The sequence below is a fragment of the Chelmon rostratus genome, chromosome 21 (genome assembly GCF_017976325.1).
Source record: "Chelmon rostratus isolate fCheRos1 chromosome 21, fCheRos1.pri, whole genome shotgun sequence".
NCBI classification, from domain to species: domain Eukaryota; kingdom Metazoa; phylum Chordata; class Actinopteri; order Chaetodontiformes; family Chaetodontidae; genus Chelmon; species Chelmon rostratus.
In genome coordinates, this window is record NC_055678.1 from 15,698,989 (window position 1) to 15,715,967 (window position 16,979).

Below are 16,979 nucleotides of genomic sequence, written 5' to 3' on the forward strand. Positions count from 1 at the left end.
GTATAATCAGAACCATGGATGGCAGACTGTAATGAGTTATTTTCCATACTGACAGGCTCCATCTTCCATCTGCGTGTGAAGTGAAACAGCTGAGGACGAACATCTTGTGGAAACATTTACATTGAAGTGTCTTTGGATTGCACTGCACACTGTCGAGGACATGTCTCAAAAAATCTCTCTGGTCCTCTGGGTTCTTTTAATGAAGCAATAGGAGAAGATGTTCAGTCCCAAAAAATAAGTTTTATTCTAACATCAATAGAATGTGCAAGGTTACAGAGCTCTGGGTCTCGACTTAACCTTTCCCTGATCCACAACAGAGTTGGGTCAGTTCATGAAGTCTGACACACTACCTCTCCCTGACCCAGTATTTTATAGACAGAACATGAGGAAATGCTGAAACAGTCGTCGGCTCCTCCTCGTTGCCATCGGGCGCTCTCTCTCCTCTGCTTGGTCATCTTTGAGAATCCAACGTCACCGCAGCAACCTGTTTGCAAGGACAAATCTAGAGAGACACCCTTATCCCTGACGCTAACCTGTTCTATCTGGAGAAGCGGCTTGTGGTCGTAAGATCGCTGGTTCGATTCCCCCACCGGACCGGCAGAAAAATGTGGGTGTGGTGGAGTATTCCCTCCCCCTCCATTAGCCGGCTGATGTGCCCTTGAGCAAGGCACTTAACCGCCCCAATATGCTCCCCGGGCGCTTGATTGCAGCCCACTGCTCCTGTGTATGTTTCACTGCATGATGCATGTTGCATGTGTGTGTGTTTCCCCAGTGATGGGTAAAAAGCAGAGAATAATTTCCCAGTCTTGGGATCAATAAAGTAAATAAACTTAAACTTAAAAACTAAAGTCGAGGGTCCCAAGATGTCTCCCATGCCAGGCCTCTATCTCAAAACCTCCTGTTCTAGGTCACACTGGCCTTAGATATATTTTGCACACAAAGAATAACTCCTTGTTTAAATCACTTCTATGAATAATAAAGGAAAAACTTAACCGGGAGAAGTAGAATTTCTGTTGATTATTCAGTCACATAATCCATCAGCAGAAGATATGAATAAGATCAACATATCAGGATGCAACTATCATTAATGTAAGCATATGCATGTAATCTAACTATTAGCAGAATATATGTGTGTAATCAAGCTTATCAAAGTATAGGAATAGGTAAGTAATCCTGCTACATTTGGTGGGTAAGGATGCCGTATCATGGGGTCTTTAAGCCACTGTTGAAGCCATAAACACAATCATCTCCAAAGACTTTAGCTGATGATGAGGGAATTGCATTTCCAGCCCAGGATTGTATGTGCCTGTGCACATGTGATGGCAGTGGAGCTCTGCATGGGGCTGATTGCCTGCGGTCGGGCGTATCAAGATGATCCACTGGGCATGGCTCACAGCAGACGGAGGCTGTTTAATTGATTGGGGACCAATTAGCTGACTGACGGGGGTCTGCCGTAGGGGGATGTGACCTTCCCCGCGCTGTGTTTCCGGAGTCACTGTGAGGATCAGACATGCTCAGAAGTAGTCTGCTAAAGATAAATTGCTGTCATTATCCAGCAAGGTTGCTCATGATCCTTGTGTTCCTGCACAGCGATCTGAGAGATTTATGCAGTAAGTGAAACCTGCTTCTAATGAGAGGCCTCTATAAAGACTCAAACTGCGTCCTCGCTGGCGACCACAACCCTGTCAAAACATATAAAATGAAGCATCAGTGATACCTGACACGTTTGTGTGTGTGTGTGTGTGCGTGTGTGTGTGTCACAGTGGAACATCAGCTGTCACTTTTCTTTGCATGACGGTCTTCTGGAAGTCTCTTAATCCCATTAACATGAAATTCTGAGTTAATTACCTCCTTATCTGAAGAGATCTGAAGACGCAATGATGAGAAAATTATAGGTGTCTCGACATAAAGAGATCTTTACAAATCAATATTTTTTATTTTTATTATTTAATATAGTTGTGATCCTTTTTTAAATCATTACAGACAACGTACCACATCTTTCTCTCCCATGGAAACCAGCAGCAGGCCTTAAATCTAGCAGTTGTGCCAGTTTCCCCGACCAATCTGCCTTACAACCTGTTATTAGTGACTTTTTGGATTTGTTTTTTACGCAGTTAAAGTTTTTGTTGTTGCGAGGTTGTATGGAGTTGACATTTTCCTTTAATTAAATCTTGCCCACACTTTCTGCTGCCTCAGGCTCTACTTTCTTTTCTTAACTTTGTTATCAAAAATTGCTCCCTCAGAATGCACTGCAAGGACTCCTGTGCAGTGTTGCCAAACAGTAATTGAGTGCTCACACAGTTGGGTGACGGTTGCAAGTTGCAAACATATGGATGTTCACCAATTAAAATCCAACAAAAGGCATCACCTTTGTTCTCCACAATCCATAAAACAACATCTCAAATCACTGTTGCTGTTACAGTCAGGAATTATTGGGTGTTTTATTGTATTGTTTGTCATTAGTTGTTGCTTGTGACGACGGTCCAAGATCACAGCAGCATTATTGTAATGAAAGGGATTTCCCCTAAATGCTGGTGCGATTTGTCCAAACTTTCAGAGTATTCGTCCTTTGTCTGGTTAGCAGCAAACATTGCAGTTAGAGTGTGAAATCGCTGGCTTAGCACGGCTAGCCAAATGCTTGCAGCTCTGAGCGGCTGTTTGTGGGAGTCGGGGAAGAAACAAACTACGACTCGTTATGCTTACAAAACACACAATTTAGTCCTCGTCCGAAAAAAGTTGTATAGAAGAAAAACATGGGAAGTGGGTGTGATGATGCTCTCAGAAAGCTGTATGATATTCCCATTTATTTTTGTGTTTCTAATTTATGTGGGACGTTTTATATTTTCCACTGCTTGTATGTCTCAACAGGGACACGCTGTGATGTTATATCTGCTAGATACACATACATTCATCAAATGTTAGGAGTCTTATACATTATGGAAGGCATTTTGAAGTACCCTTGGGTATGAAACGTGCTTGCCTTGCTAATATTGTGTATTCATTTTTTGCAGACAGTATCGCCTGACAGCCTCACAGTGCATTGTACAGGGCGAGAGAAAACTTTCTAGTTTTGCCGGCCTGTGCAAGCCATCAAAGCAAAGTTTCCATCACCTGACAGGACCATGGATTCAAAGAAACAATGGATTTCAATGCATTCGTTTACATATTTTCATACAATGTTCTGATCACGAGCAGGATTGTAAAATTCAGCTCACATAATCACTACAATGTGAAAAAATACATATTTTTTTTCAAAAGCTGTGATAAACTTTATTAATCTCCAGCTGAGGAAATTCAGTGTTACAGGCAGAAGCAATATAAAAAGCAATAGCAAGGCAATGGAAAAATAAAATACAAAATACATTAACTACACGTATATACATACACACATTTTATACAAAAAAAAAACAAATTTGAAAATGATTTGTTAAAAAGAAATTACACATGGTTGCTATGGATAAGTACAGTGATTGCTCTGTTGCACAGACATATATATATATATGTGTGTGTGTGTGTCACGGTGGAAATATATACTGTATATGCATGTGTGATACTTAAGGAAAAAAAATGTAATATTGCACAAGGCATGTATGAGGTAGAAATTTTAAATCTGTTTTGTTCCGTCTATCACATTCAGTCATGAGGACATGATACTGAGGCAGCAGCTATAAATTCTTTTAGCATACTTAAACATGATTTGTGATATATTCCCACCTCTTGGACTCATGTTTAGCCAGTATAATTATTGCAGTGGTTTAAAAAAAAAAAAAAAAAAAAAACCCTGATACTTCTTTGTGTGTTGCTGTATATATTCATCTATTGCAATAACAGTAAATTAAACTGTTAAAAAATCAATAAGAAAAAAGCAAAATCAATAACAATCATTGCACAGTCCACCCTCACACCCAGAAGTCTGTCTGCTGCAGAAGCAGCTTTGGAACTCAGAGAAAACTGGAGAGGTGTGGAAGCTCTGGTCAAGCCGATCCCAAAGGAGCAGGGAGTGGGAACCTCGGAAGGAAATGAGCGAAGTGTATTCTGGTTGTTGCAGGTTTCTACCTTTTCATCAAAAGTGAGTACCGCAGCCTTTATTCTCTGGTCAGGCAGCACCAATTTCAAAAATGTTTGTGCCTTACTACACAGACAGACCAGTTTTATGACAAAACCATTTTTCCAGTGGTGAAATACCCCTTTAACGTTATAACCTGAACATTAATCCAGCTGGATTTGTGCAGTAGATGGCCGACATGCACCTCTGACAGCCTCCAGACAGCCATCAAGGCAGTCACAAACCTGGAAAAAAAAATTTCTGATCATGTTCATCCTCAGAGTCTGCAGCATTTTAGGTGTGTACAGCACTAAGTTTGCAGTGGGAGGGGCTGCTGGTTATGTTTGAGTCCCCCCTGCTCCTGTTTAAATCCTCTTGAAAAAAACAAACTTCAGTGTTATTTACCAAACACGGGACTCTTCCAGGTGATGTAATGGTCACATAGGTTTATGTTGTCACCAGCAGATAATACCTGTGAGCCTCAGGCACTGTTACCATGGAGACAAGGCCAATCAGAGGCACAAATCAGAGTGATGGAGTCAAAATTCTTAGTTTCAGTTAAGGACAAAGCCAGTTTCACTGGAGGCTGACCCTAAGAAAGTCAACTGATTTAAACTGCAGATTAATAATCTTGAGTTTATGATCATGGTTAATGATGTGTGTCTTGCTGAAATGCACCTCGGGAGTCGTGGTTAAAGCCCACCCTCAACGTTTTTGTTTACAAGCTTGTTCTAGTCTATGACTTCCTGTCAAAGAACCAGAGATTTTCTGATGGAGGTTTGAATCTCTTTGCCACAGACTGGGAAACAAGGAATACAGGTGAAAGGACCCAAATGCAGACTACAGATGTGGAGCTGGTGCAGTTCAAATGACTTACTTATAAAAAAGGCAATTATAAGAAAAGGCTTACAGGATGATGAGGCAGACAAAGGTCAAATCCAAAGAAATCAGGCAGCAGGCAAGGATCCAAAAGTCCCAAAACAAGCAAGGTCCAGGAAAAACAAATCGGTGGTCCAAAAGCATGGGAGGAACTGGAGCGCTTAACACAGAAAGCACAAAAACAAACTGACACAGACTGGGAGAGAACACAGACTGAAATACACAGGGGAGGGAAGGCTAACGAGCAACAGGTGAAACAAATCAACAATCACAGAGGCGGGAAAACACAGTAAAGCAAAAGACGAGACCTGAGGAAAACTCTTTCCTTATAAAAGAGGAAATAACCAAACAAACACCTAAAACCATGACAATTTAGTACAGATGACTTAACGGGGAGAGGTTCATGCTGGTCATGTGACTCAAGCGTCAGTCACATAGCGTTGTCAATGGGGAAAGTGAACAGGGCTTCTACTTTCAGGACCAGGGATGCATGACAGAGCTTCTCCAAATTTGCAGTGTAGTGAACATAACTAAGCCTGAATTAGTTAGGCATTATATGCATATGCATGCTTTTTAGTGTGTGTAAAATGATACATTGTAGTGGGAAGCAGCAAACTGCATCGAGCTGAGGATGGAGTTTGTACCATGTTTTATCACTACAATATACTGTAGCAAGTGTCATTGCTCTCGCATAGTTCTAAGGCTTGCTGGACGCTCATGGGCTGCCTTATAATTTACTAGAAATCTGTATAACTGTGCCGTGCATTCACAGAGCCTGTTAACTATTTAAGTGAAGAACCAGTGCCAACTCTGACACCAGCTTAATCAGATCAGACAGCCAAAACATGACTCCATGTTACACTGGAAAGTATGCTGTGTACACCTGCCAGACCTGCAAAGAAGTCTTTCCTGCGGATGACGCATCTTTAAATCATTTGGAACAACAGAACAAACCAGGCTCGGTTCCAGGACAAAAAGCTCTGATAAAGAGTCAAAAACAGCATGTTGCTCATGTAGTGTCAGGTCTTCAGTTAATGCAACAAACCATAGGCAACTGAGCAAGCAGAACAAGAAAACATTACTTGTAATTAGATTCATTACTCATGTGGCACAGCTTGTTTTATGATTAATAAGGCAAACAGAGCAAAACTTAAAGAAATGAGGGAGTTGAAAAGTCATTTTCAAAATGGCCACCAAGAGACACACCAGAAGAAGTGGAATCCTTAATACATTCATATTTTTATGACCAATATTCTCTGTAAGTAGATAGATAGATATATACTTTATTCATCTCCAAAGAGAAATTTGCAGTTCCAGCAGCTCAAAAGGTGGACACACAAGGGCATGCAAAAGAAGAACAAGACCTACTTTCAAGTAATGAACAACTTACAAGTAGAGATCAACTTTCTTGTAAAGAACAACTTTCAAGTAAGAGGTAAAAATACAAAACAAAATACAAAATAACAATATAGGAAAAAATAGTCAAATAAAAATAAAGAACTAAGCTATACAGGATGAACATCTTAACATCTGGCTATACAGGATAAACATCTGTAATGCAGGATAAACATTCGAGTGGTTAAATGTGTGCACAGTAGTGCAGTTGTGCAAAATAACAGTTTGCAATGGTCGGTTTGTCCACACTTGGGTCCAGCATAAAGATGTGTGTGTGATAAAGTCCAGCATTTAGATGTGTGTGTGATGGAGTCCAAGTGTGTAGTGGGTTTCGGAGTTGTTGTGTTGATTATTGTTTTTGTCGCCCTCCCCGAGAGGTGTTGTATAGCTGTATGGCGTGAGGGAGGAACGATCTTTTCAGTCTGTCCATAGAGCAGGACAATGACAGCAGTCTGTCACTGAAGCTGCTCCTCTGCCTGGAGATTGTGCTGTGCAGTGGGTGATCGGGATTGTCTTTTATGGACAAGAGCTTGTTCAGTGCCACAGATGTTAGACTGTCCAGCTCTGTGCCAACAAGTGGAGCAGTAAACAACACATAATGCCATTTCATGTATAATAAAAGACTTTAAAATTACAATAGAACCCTGGTTGGCTGATCAGCACAGGCCAAAGTGTTTGCAAAGCACAAGAAGGAGCTCTTTGTTGCCTAATTTCCAACTTTGCACACAAACAAACAGGCCCACATGTCAAAGCAGAGGAGCATCGTCACTCGGACCATCCAGGCATGTTCGCATTCAATCAGCTTTGAGAGAATGAGCTCAGAAGATGTTGGCTGCTAAATGTGTAAATAAAACTCAAAAATCCCCCACCTTTCCTCCTTTGTCCTCGAGGCTGATAGACATTGTGTTCTGGCAATAGAAACAGGAAACCAATGTTTTTGTGCGACTGTGGCCAAAAATAGCGTGGCCATTTTCCTTCAATCCACTCTCAATTTCCTGTTCCAGAGTGCGTCTGCCGAGTGGGTGATGAAGCAGGTAATTGGAGGTCAAAGTATGTGATGGTGAAATGGGTCCTTCTGGTGGAATCAGTTCTGACAGCAGGAAATGACCTAGCATCAATGAAAAAGAGCAACAATCCCAACTCAGCATGCTTATGGGAGGACGGCAAACATTAATAAACCATGTTAGCTCAACTAGTTGTCAAAAACAATTAAACTGAATTCTGCATTCATATCTCCAGGTAATAGTTTCACAACTGGACCTACTTTCTTGCACCTCCGTTAAGTTTAAACTCCCTCACAGTTAAGGTGGTAACACATGACAACATGAGCAAACCTCCGTCATGGTGAGCTAAACTGTTGATATACAGGCACACAGAAGAAGAGGATTCTTTGTAATTGAGCTTATTAATTCTCTCGAGGCTCAGTGTTTCAGTGCACCACAGTATTTAACACATCATCTGACAACCCAATATTTTATGGCTCAGATTTGACACAAATGCAGGAAATCGTCTGGCCTACTGTATACAATATTACAGTAATTTGCTGTAATTGCTGCCAGAATATTTTAATGAGGCACAGTGGTGGACTTTCCACCTGGAATGTGTGGGTCTGTATTTAGAGGTGCTGATTCAGGGCATTCATGCATGTGTGCGCCTCTCCTGACTTTCAGACAGTAGTGCAATTGATAATTAACAAAGCAGCTAACAGCTCTGTACTTCTGGTGAAGGGATGTTGCTCACGCACAGCACTGCAATGAATTAATGAACTAAACAACAGAATCCCACAAATTAAACATCAGAATACTCCAGAACAACACATGTTGACGTGTTTTCTGATCTGGTGCCTCCCAAAACTGTTGGAAAAGGTATCTGTTTTATAATGTGACGATACAACGGTTGGGTCGAGTGGATCTAGGAGGATCATGGTTGGGGTTAAAATAAGGACTGGGTGGGTGAGCGTCATCATCATGAACACAGTAAGAGTGGTCATGCTTAAAAACAGCTGGAAATGGGAATCAAACATCATTAATCATTACAAAAATAAATATGACAATTAATCACAAAATTGATTTCAGGCCATAACACGTAGCTCTAATATATTACAGTCAGCAGTATCACAAGACAGCTCAGTGCAGCCCTGAATGCAATCATGAGCAGAGAGATGATTCGATACAGGGGACAAGAGGTCCTCGGATGGTTTAATGGGTGCGAATCCTACACTATGGCCCTCCAAGTCAGCTGATCTCAACCCAGCTGGAAACCAGTGAAACAACAAAGCTAATGAGGGAATGTCTTTTGCAAGAACAGTGCTGATGAGAGGCTGCAACTGAAAATTCAGCCATTACTCCAACACAGTGGAAGTTTTCATTTAACTGAATTTGTGTAGCTCAAAACAATGAAAGGTTTTTTTGTATCTTTGCAAAAAAAAAGAGCCTCATGCAAGAACAAATTCCCAATCTTGGCCTAAAACATGTTTTTTCTTAGAGATTTGTATGAGTGTTTCAGCTTGATAAATGCCACATGTTCATGAGGATGCACGTGCAGCGAGATGTGATCATTTCAATACTGGAAATCGCTACGTAAGGCTACCCGCTCCTCTCCAGTTTCATTCACAAAAAAAAAAAAAGAGTAAAAAGAGGAATTTTGCGCTGGGGGCTTCAAGTCCTGCTGTCTGAATCCATCAGCTGGAAACATACCGCATTTAGCAGTGTCAGTATTTGTATGACTGAAACGATGAAAAACATTAATACAGCTGCTTACAATGGGTCACCAGAGCAGCAGCATCAGAAAAGGCCTTTTCAAAGCAAAGTGGTCCATAATGGGGAGCAGTTAAGGGGACGTGATAGCAACGGAGATGGATGAGAGAATATTACACACGAGTTAGGTGCAACAGAGAATTATCATCTGGGCAGACCTGTCTAAACACCATGAGGCAGCTGTCAAGTGAGGGAATTCTCCTAAAACTTATATAAGCTGTCATGTGTAAATATGTTGTGCCCACTCATGCCTGATCGCGTTTGAGCGAATGTGATTATTCGGTTTTATTGTGTTTCTTTGAGATTATGTCGAAAAACCTTTGATACATGAGTAATATTGTTTGTAATCCGGAATAATGCATTTTTTTTGACAGTAGGCGGCAGTGTGAGATCATGGGACTGCAGCCTCTCCTCAAAGTGTGGAGGATTGCGCACAAGCTACGTCTCCGTGCCTCATTGTTAGCCAATCATTTCAGTTCAAGTGCATTAGTGAAATGACCAATGAAAGAGTTTGTCTCGCCTTCAAAAAAAAAAAAAAAAAAAAAAAAACGACTCTGGGGCATGTTAATAGTATGCTACATGCTAATCGTATGCTGCGTGCCAATTGTACGATGTTGGCTTAGGCTTCAAGTCTCCACTAGTTTGCTTGGCTGCATGTCAATAATTTGTCATGTTTAAAATCTCTGGTGTTTTTGGGCCATTATAAACCGTTTTAGAAACTGAATCTCGTCAAGATGTTCGTTTGCTGGTGCTGTTACGTACGTAAGTACTTGATAGCATCTGTGTGTCGTGTATTTACAATGCAAGCACAGGCAAAATGTGTGTGAAGAGATGAATGTAGAGATGAAAATGACGGAGACAAATTGTGTTTGTTGAGATTTTGTGTTATACATGTTTCATGAACATGGAAAATGTGTCTAGAAAGATGATGATGAAGATTGATGGTAGCTCCTGGCTAAGTGACAGACAGACTATGCACACAGTTAATTCTAATTGTTGAATGAACAGAACTGTGAGGACTCAGCAAAGGCAGCGTGTTATGCCCAACCTAGGGGTACCTGAACATAACATGAAGGTGCCATCCTTCACTGGTCTCACACAGTCACACCAAGCGCGTTTTCACGGTATAATTAATATTTTTATTTATAACAATAGTTACTTTTTTCTGGGACACAGAGATGAACAAAACAAATCTGACTTAATGTGTAAATTAATTTAGGAGTGAGACCTACGCCAAAAAAACAAACAAAACCATGCTATACTTTTAGGGAGTTTACCACTTTCCTAAGCAAATAAAAAGATCAAAATGAAACACAAATTCTAACCTCCCTTTCTAACAAAAACAGGAGAAAACTGGTTGAACACAAAGTCGTGGCTCACTCAAATTTGCCCAATACACTGGATAACTGAGACAAAGGAAAACGCCGGTTCGATCGGTGTGTGCGCGTTGACTCAGCGAAGAATGGCTCCGCCCATCTGACCCACTCTGCCCCCTGGGTGACGTCCTCCTCCGCTTTATGAAAGATGTTCCTTCCATGTCCGCCAATCCGCTTCGGGTTATGGCACAGCATCGTTTGCATATCAACTAGGCACTTAAAAGGAAGCACACACAGAGCGAACAGGGAAAACACACAGCTATATAAAACTACTTACAACCACAGTTGTAACACAGCGTCTTCCTGTCTCTTCGTAGTCTGTCCTGTATTCCAGCTGTTTATGGATACTGCAGCCCCGTACTTGTAACACAAATGCAATTTGTACATTTGCAATCCACAGTGCACATCACACTGCGGTGGAGAGCACAACATTAGCATTAAGTCTCATTTACCTTTAATGTTGTTGATTTCTGTGACAGATTTGAACTGTGTGGAGAAAGGCAGCCTGCGCGCCTCGTATAACAGGTCTGGACCGTGTTCAAAATGTCATTCATTCATAAGAGGGAATTTTAAATTTGACATGTTCTCTCGGATCAGAAAGAGATTTGTTTTGCACATAAGATCGTAATTACAGGGTTATATCAGGATATCGTCCATTGTTTTCATTTGGATGAATTCTTTGGTAGAAAGTAGTTCCAATCAAGAATCCCCTACTGTGCTTTTTGGTCCAAAGCGAGCCGGTGAAATAAGACCAAAACCATGTCTGTACTAGTCAAACATTGTAAAACTCCTCCCTGTCACTCCCTTCTCAATTCTCTCCTCTCGTCCCTGACCTCTCGAACACACTGAAGAGACCAGCACATATCGTTATCTTTGAGCCACGACCGGACCGTGGCTGTAAGAGGTCCCAACACTCATCTCTTTAAAGCCGAGTGGAGCTATTCCATTCGAGGACGTGGGACAAATTAACATGGAATTATATGAATCTGACAATTAATGTATGTCTTGTCGGTTGAAAGAGGAGCTTGGTGACCTCTCCAGCACACAAATAATACCAGTTAATACCATAGCAAGGCGAAGGATTAGGTCACTAATTGCTAATGTAGACTGGGCATTAAATACCAGCATGTGTGTGTGTGTGTGTGTGTGGAAAGAGAGTTATAAGAATGTCTGTGCTGTCACACTGCTGTACTAAATGACATCACACAGTTACTTCATTCTGACTGTGAATGTGTGTTTTGACAGATCGACTGCCCTCAGCCTCACATGTTAACAGCCGTTAATCAGTTTGTTCCACTCTGACGGTCTGATGAACGGTCTGACATGCTGTGTTGACAGGCTGCCCCTCGTTCACAAAGAAAATCATCTTAATACTTCGCATTTTTGACGTATTTCACTGTATTTTAAATGATCACGGCTGACAGTACCACATGCTTACACCACAGCTTTCCATTTGTCTGTGTTGATGGGACGGATGCTAGATGTCACCTAAAGATGGCGTAAGGGCATCTTTAGCTTCCATGATGTGACACAGGTCCAAGCTGAATGAAGTGGTAGAATCTCGAGAGGAATTTAAGCAAATCAGTCAGTGATTTGATCGCTTGAGAACTGGGTGTGACTGAGTGAGCGCTGAGTCTCTGGAGAAGCAAAACAATTTCAAATGAGACGTTCCCCCACTGCAGCTCGCCTCCGCTCACTCGTCCCGTACCCGTGTTGGTAGATTAGGATGCAGTCAGCGGGAGAAATGAATAATTAGAATTCAACTATGCTTTTGTATTATTAAACAGTTTTCCACCAATTGATCTACTACTACAGCTACTACAACACACAAGCTAACGCAGTCAAGTGCTGTTTAATGGTCTTCTAACATCTCATTCATTCGGCCAGGTGCAGACACAGTAATCACACTCGGCAGTCGCGAACAGGACCTTCTTCCTGTTAGTTCACCTTCTGGCTCCAAAATGTATCCCACACTCCTCCTGAATTTTCTTGTCTTCCTCTGATCTCCTCATTCCTTCCCCCCGTCTCTTGTCATCTCTCTCTGTCAAGTGTACTGACTGGTTTCTGAGGGAAGGAAATCTGTGTTTGCACCTGCTGTCCTCTCTGGGACCTCGTGTTCCAGACCCGTCCCATCCATCACTACAAGGGAAACCGTAGCCCCCCACTCTGGTGAGGAGTCCCCAACACGCACACTCACACACATGTGAGTTTGCACAGTGGTCGAGTTCAATGGAAGGCTGTACCGCCTCCCCTCCTCCTAGCGCTTCCTGCCTTTTATCACATCCTATGTGTGACTGTGAGAGGAATCAACAGGGTTTCACTCATGAACGTGTTGTCACGGGTACCTGCAGACACATGGTGTGTCATTTCCAACATAAGTTGCAAACTTTAAGGACAAATCTTTTTAATAGCTGCCCTTGTATTTGGTGAATCATTTTAAATTTAGATTCCCTTGTAACTGATACAGACAGTGGGATCGATAAGGACTGACTGTTCAATGTGGCCCCCACTCTGCTGAAGGGTCTTGAGGTCAGCCTCTGTAACTCTGGTGAACAACGGCAGTTGTGGCCAAGTGACAATAGCACTCAGTCCCCTGACAGTATTGATTTGGGTAATGATTCGTTTTAGTGAACAGAAGTCAAACTGAAATTGCAATTCTTGTTTTGTGTAATTGTTTTGTAGGAAATACCACTTTATATGAGTAATGAAGCCACTGTGCATATTTTTCCTCTTCTGAGAGGAGGATAGACCTGTTTTTGGACATGTCAGTTGAAACAGCCTGTTATGTATGTGTTTCCATGGAAGTACTTGACTGACATTTAATGGCTGGTGTTGCAAGGGGATGCGCCGTCAGCTTGTGTGCTACTGACTGGAGCGTGTCATCCTGTCTGTAAAGCCCACAGACGCCTTTGTCCTCTTTTTAGCAGCATTATTAGCATAGCATAAGCGCTTTAGACATCTGTCCCTTTACAACATTGACATTTGAGAGGACCCATTGTGCAGATTTACTTTTATCTTAGTACTTGTGTTTGACAGTTGTTTTGGCACTATTTCTTATGCCATGTAGTTCATTTGTATACTGCTGCGTTGAAATGTGAATTTGTCTGTCTGTCTAGGGGTATTTTACAACTGAATATAATAAAGATACGCAGCTGTCAGTGACTGGAATTGCACTTTAAATTAAATTAAATCTAATTAAATTAAAAGAAGATTTCATTATTATCTCAAAGACAATCCCAGCTTTTAATAACTGCTGCAGCTTCAGGATTGCATTCGTGACGTGAAAAAACAAGCCCAAACAAACAAGAAAAAAGCATGTAGCAGCTGTCAACAAGCATTTATTACAACAGGTGTCTGCTGTCAGGGATACTTTTTCACCTTATTTGATATCTTGGACACACAATGTTCCCACAGCGTGTTCACAATATGGTAATCACATCACATCCCCTTCCTCATTGCAGCAAAATGCGCGAGGTCACTTCAATGAGGTGCGGACAGTTAGCGGAGACCAGCACGTAAAAGTAATCCAGTTGTCGCCTCAGCGGAGGTCAGCCTCTAACAATCACCATCTATTCAGAAAAAGGCGCTCCGGAGCTCTTCAAAGGAAAGAATGACATCCATGATCAGTGTTCCCACCTCGCTCGCCCCCCTTTTGATCTGTTCCCACCCTGCAATAACGCCTGTGATTGGATGTCCGTCAGATGAAAGTTAAAGGCGCTAATATGAAAGGGAAAGGGAGGACTTCTGAACAAAGGAAGGGTTTTAAGGTAAAGTAGATTCCTGGTCACTGAGTGACAGCTTTTCTTTCAGAGAGGATTGTGGGTGTTGCACAAACAGGCTGAAGCTGGGAGAGTATAAGTCTATGTTGTTTTTATAATCTTTAGTTTTTAGCAAAATGTCACAGGCTGCAAATCAAACTTCCCTGTTCTGCACTTCAGCAATGTGTAAATATTGTCCCAGCAATTCAATGCACTGCTTCTGCACAACTGCGAGGTCAACGCCTCGCACCACCTCTTACCGTTTGCTCAAGCTTTCTCGCCGATGAAACGTGTCACCGACTAAACTGCAGGCTCTGATTGTTTAAGGGATCATTATTTGCTCGTCAGCACTAATCAGGTGTCGATGTAGCACTGCTCCATTCGCCCGCTCTCTTTCTCATGCTCTCATTACACCATCCTGTTGGGCTCAGGCCAGTAAGAATCTGTGGAGCATAGTGGCTAACAAGAGAAACTATAAACCAAGCCAAATAGGCGGCGTACAGTGTAATAGGAACATTGTTATGGATGACGCACATGTAGAATTTTCCTTGTTAAAGCACATTTACAGGTCTGGCCCAACAGTTTCATAGACGCGCTCACATAACTGGTGGAAAGAAATTCAAATCGTGTTGGTATTTTAAAGCTGAAACTACCTCAGCAGATTTCTGTCTATAAGACACGATACACTGTATGGCCAAAAGTATGTGGACACCCCTTTCCTCCTACTTTTGAGTGCTTGAAGGGATGTGCAGTGAAGGGAAAACTACAACTAAATGGAGCCGAGTAGAAAAACTTTCTTCCAAACCTGTTTGGAGTTTTTCAATTTCACACTCTCCCACTGCGTTCACAGTAAACTCGAAAGCATGATGTGCCTCTTCATATATTAGATTCCACTGTGTTCTTTCAAAAATCGGTCCATTTGTATTTTCTGTGTGGTTCTGCTGTCTGAATAAATCCTCAACCTGAACTTTGGCAACGTTTAGGAGAGAATTCTTGTTTCTTTATCATTCCTCATTCCAGCTAACGTTAACATTGTTAACAAGCCATGATTTCTAACCCTAACCAAGTCGTGTTGGTGCCTAAACAAACCTTAACCTTGTACTGTCACATCATTAATAAGATTCAGTTTGTTATACAAGAGCTTGACTGGTCTGCACAGAGTTCTGACCACAAACCCATGAGTCAGACGTTATCGCCAAGCATCAGTGGCCGATGGCGCTAATGCTCTTACGGCTGAATGGGAGCAAATACTTACAGCCAGGTTCCGACATCTGGTGCAAAACCCGAAACCAGAGGAGCGGTGGCGGCTACATGAGTGTATATATGTATATATACGGTGTCTACATATTTTTTGCCATATGGTGTACACTTTGTGTCATATCAAGTCACACATTTGTGCTGGAATTAGTAGCAAAATTCAGTTTTTCAGCAAACCAGTCACGCTCACATCAAATTTCCAATGCAAAATTTTGCATAATATTTTGTTGGACAACAGATCTCAATCCTATGCAGTTGTTTTGCATTTGCTCAGTAAACAATAAAACATTTTCTTGGCCATGTGCAGACGCAGAAACTCAGCTTCTTGATATACCATGTCATATAGATCAATCACAACGGACTAAATTGAAACAGAGAATTAAAGAATAATCAAATCCATTTTTTTTTTTATGTGTGCTCATAATGAAAATAAATGAAAGAATATGAGGAGCCTTCAGCGGTTAAACAGGACCGCTGGGCGCCAAGTGTGATGAGGCCACACACTGGGTGCACGCAGGGGTCGACAGTCAGGTTAGCAACGTCCAGTTACCCTTTCAAAAAAATAATGAACACACAGAACTCACAAAACCACATGATTAACCTTGCGAAACAGTTGCACTTTGGTTTTGTTTACGCACCAAAATGACTTGATTTGGTTTAGGATAGGATCACGATTTGGCATTACTTACACGCCACCTTATTTCACTTACAAAAGAGACCAGCCTTCACTTTTGGTTTCGCACAGGACACAAACCCTGGTCTCCTGCGTGAACTCCCTGTGCTTGATATGTCCAACCACCCCACCTTCCTCTAAATGTGGACTTTTCTCTCTCTTTATGCCACATGTTGGGAGTGACAACGGGCTGCCTGTAGAAGTCAACCGGACAACTATGCATCATGAGGGAATGCTGCTAAGGGCCAAGGGGTCCGGACGGGACGAGCTGGGAATGAGAATGTGTTTGATGAGGACTGGAGGTGATTGGGGTGGAGGAGGGTTGCATTGATTTGACAGGAATAACGTGTGAGAGGATGAAGTCAGCACTAAGCGTTGAAGCAGAAAATAGGCTTTTATCAGTCGTTTGCTTTGTTTTGTGAAAAGCAGAACCAGACAAAGTTTCTGAAGAGTTGTCATGAAAAACTAAGAACACCAATCGATGCCATGTAATTGCTAAATACTGTCATTATGTGCTGAGGAGCGGCAGCTGGATGGCACCCTCATCCCCCGGGAGGTATTACCATGCAAACAACTTACCGTGTGCCGGGAAGGAATATTGTAATTGCTCGTCTGGGCTCACGTGCGCGATGTGCTCGCGTCATGTGTGCTCTGTGTGTATCTCCTCTGGCAGCTCCCCCCTGACAACAGAGTGCCATCTGGCTCTGAAGGGAGAGAGCAGGGAGCAGCGAGAGGTAGAAAGACTAGAAGCAGGAAAAACAGTGTGAGATGCTAACAGCAAACAGATGAGAAAGAGCCTTGGCAGCGCTGCAACTGGAAGATGGCTTTTCAACTAATTTT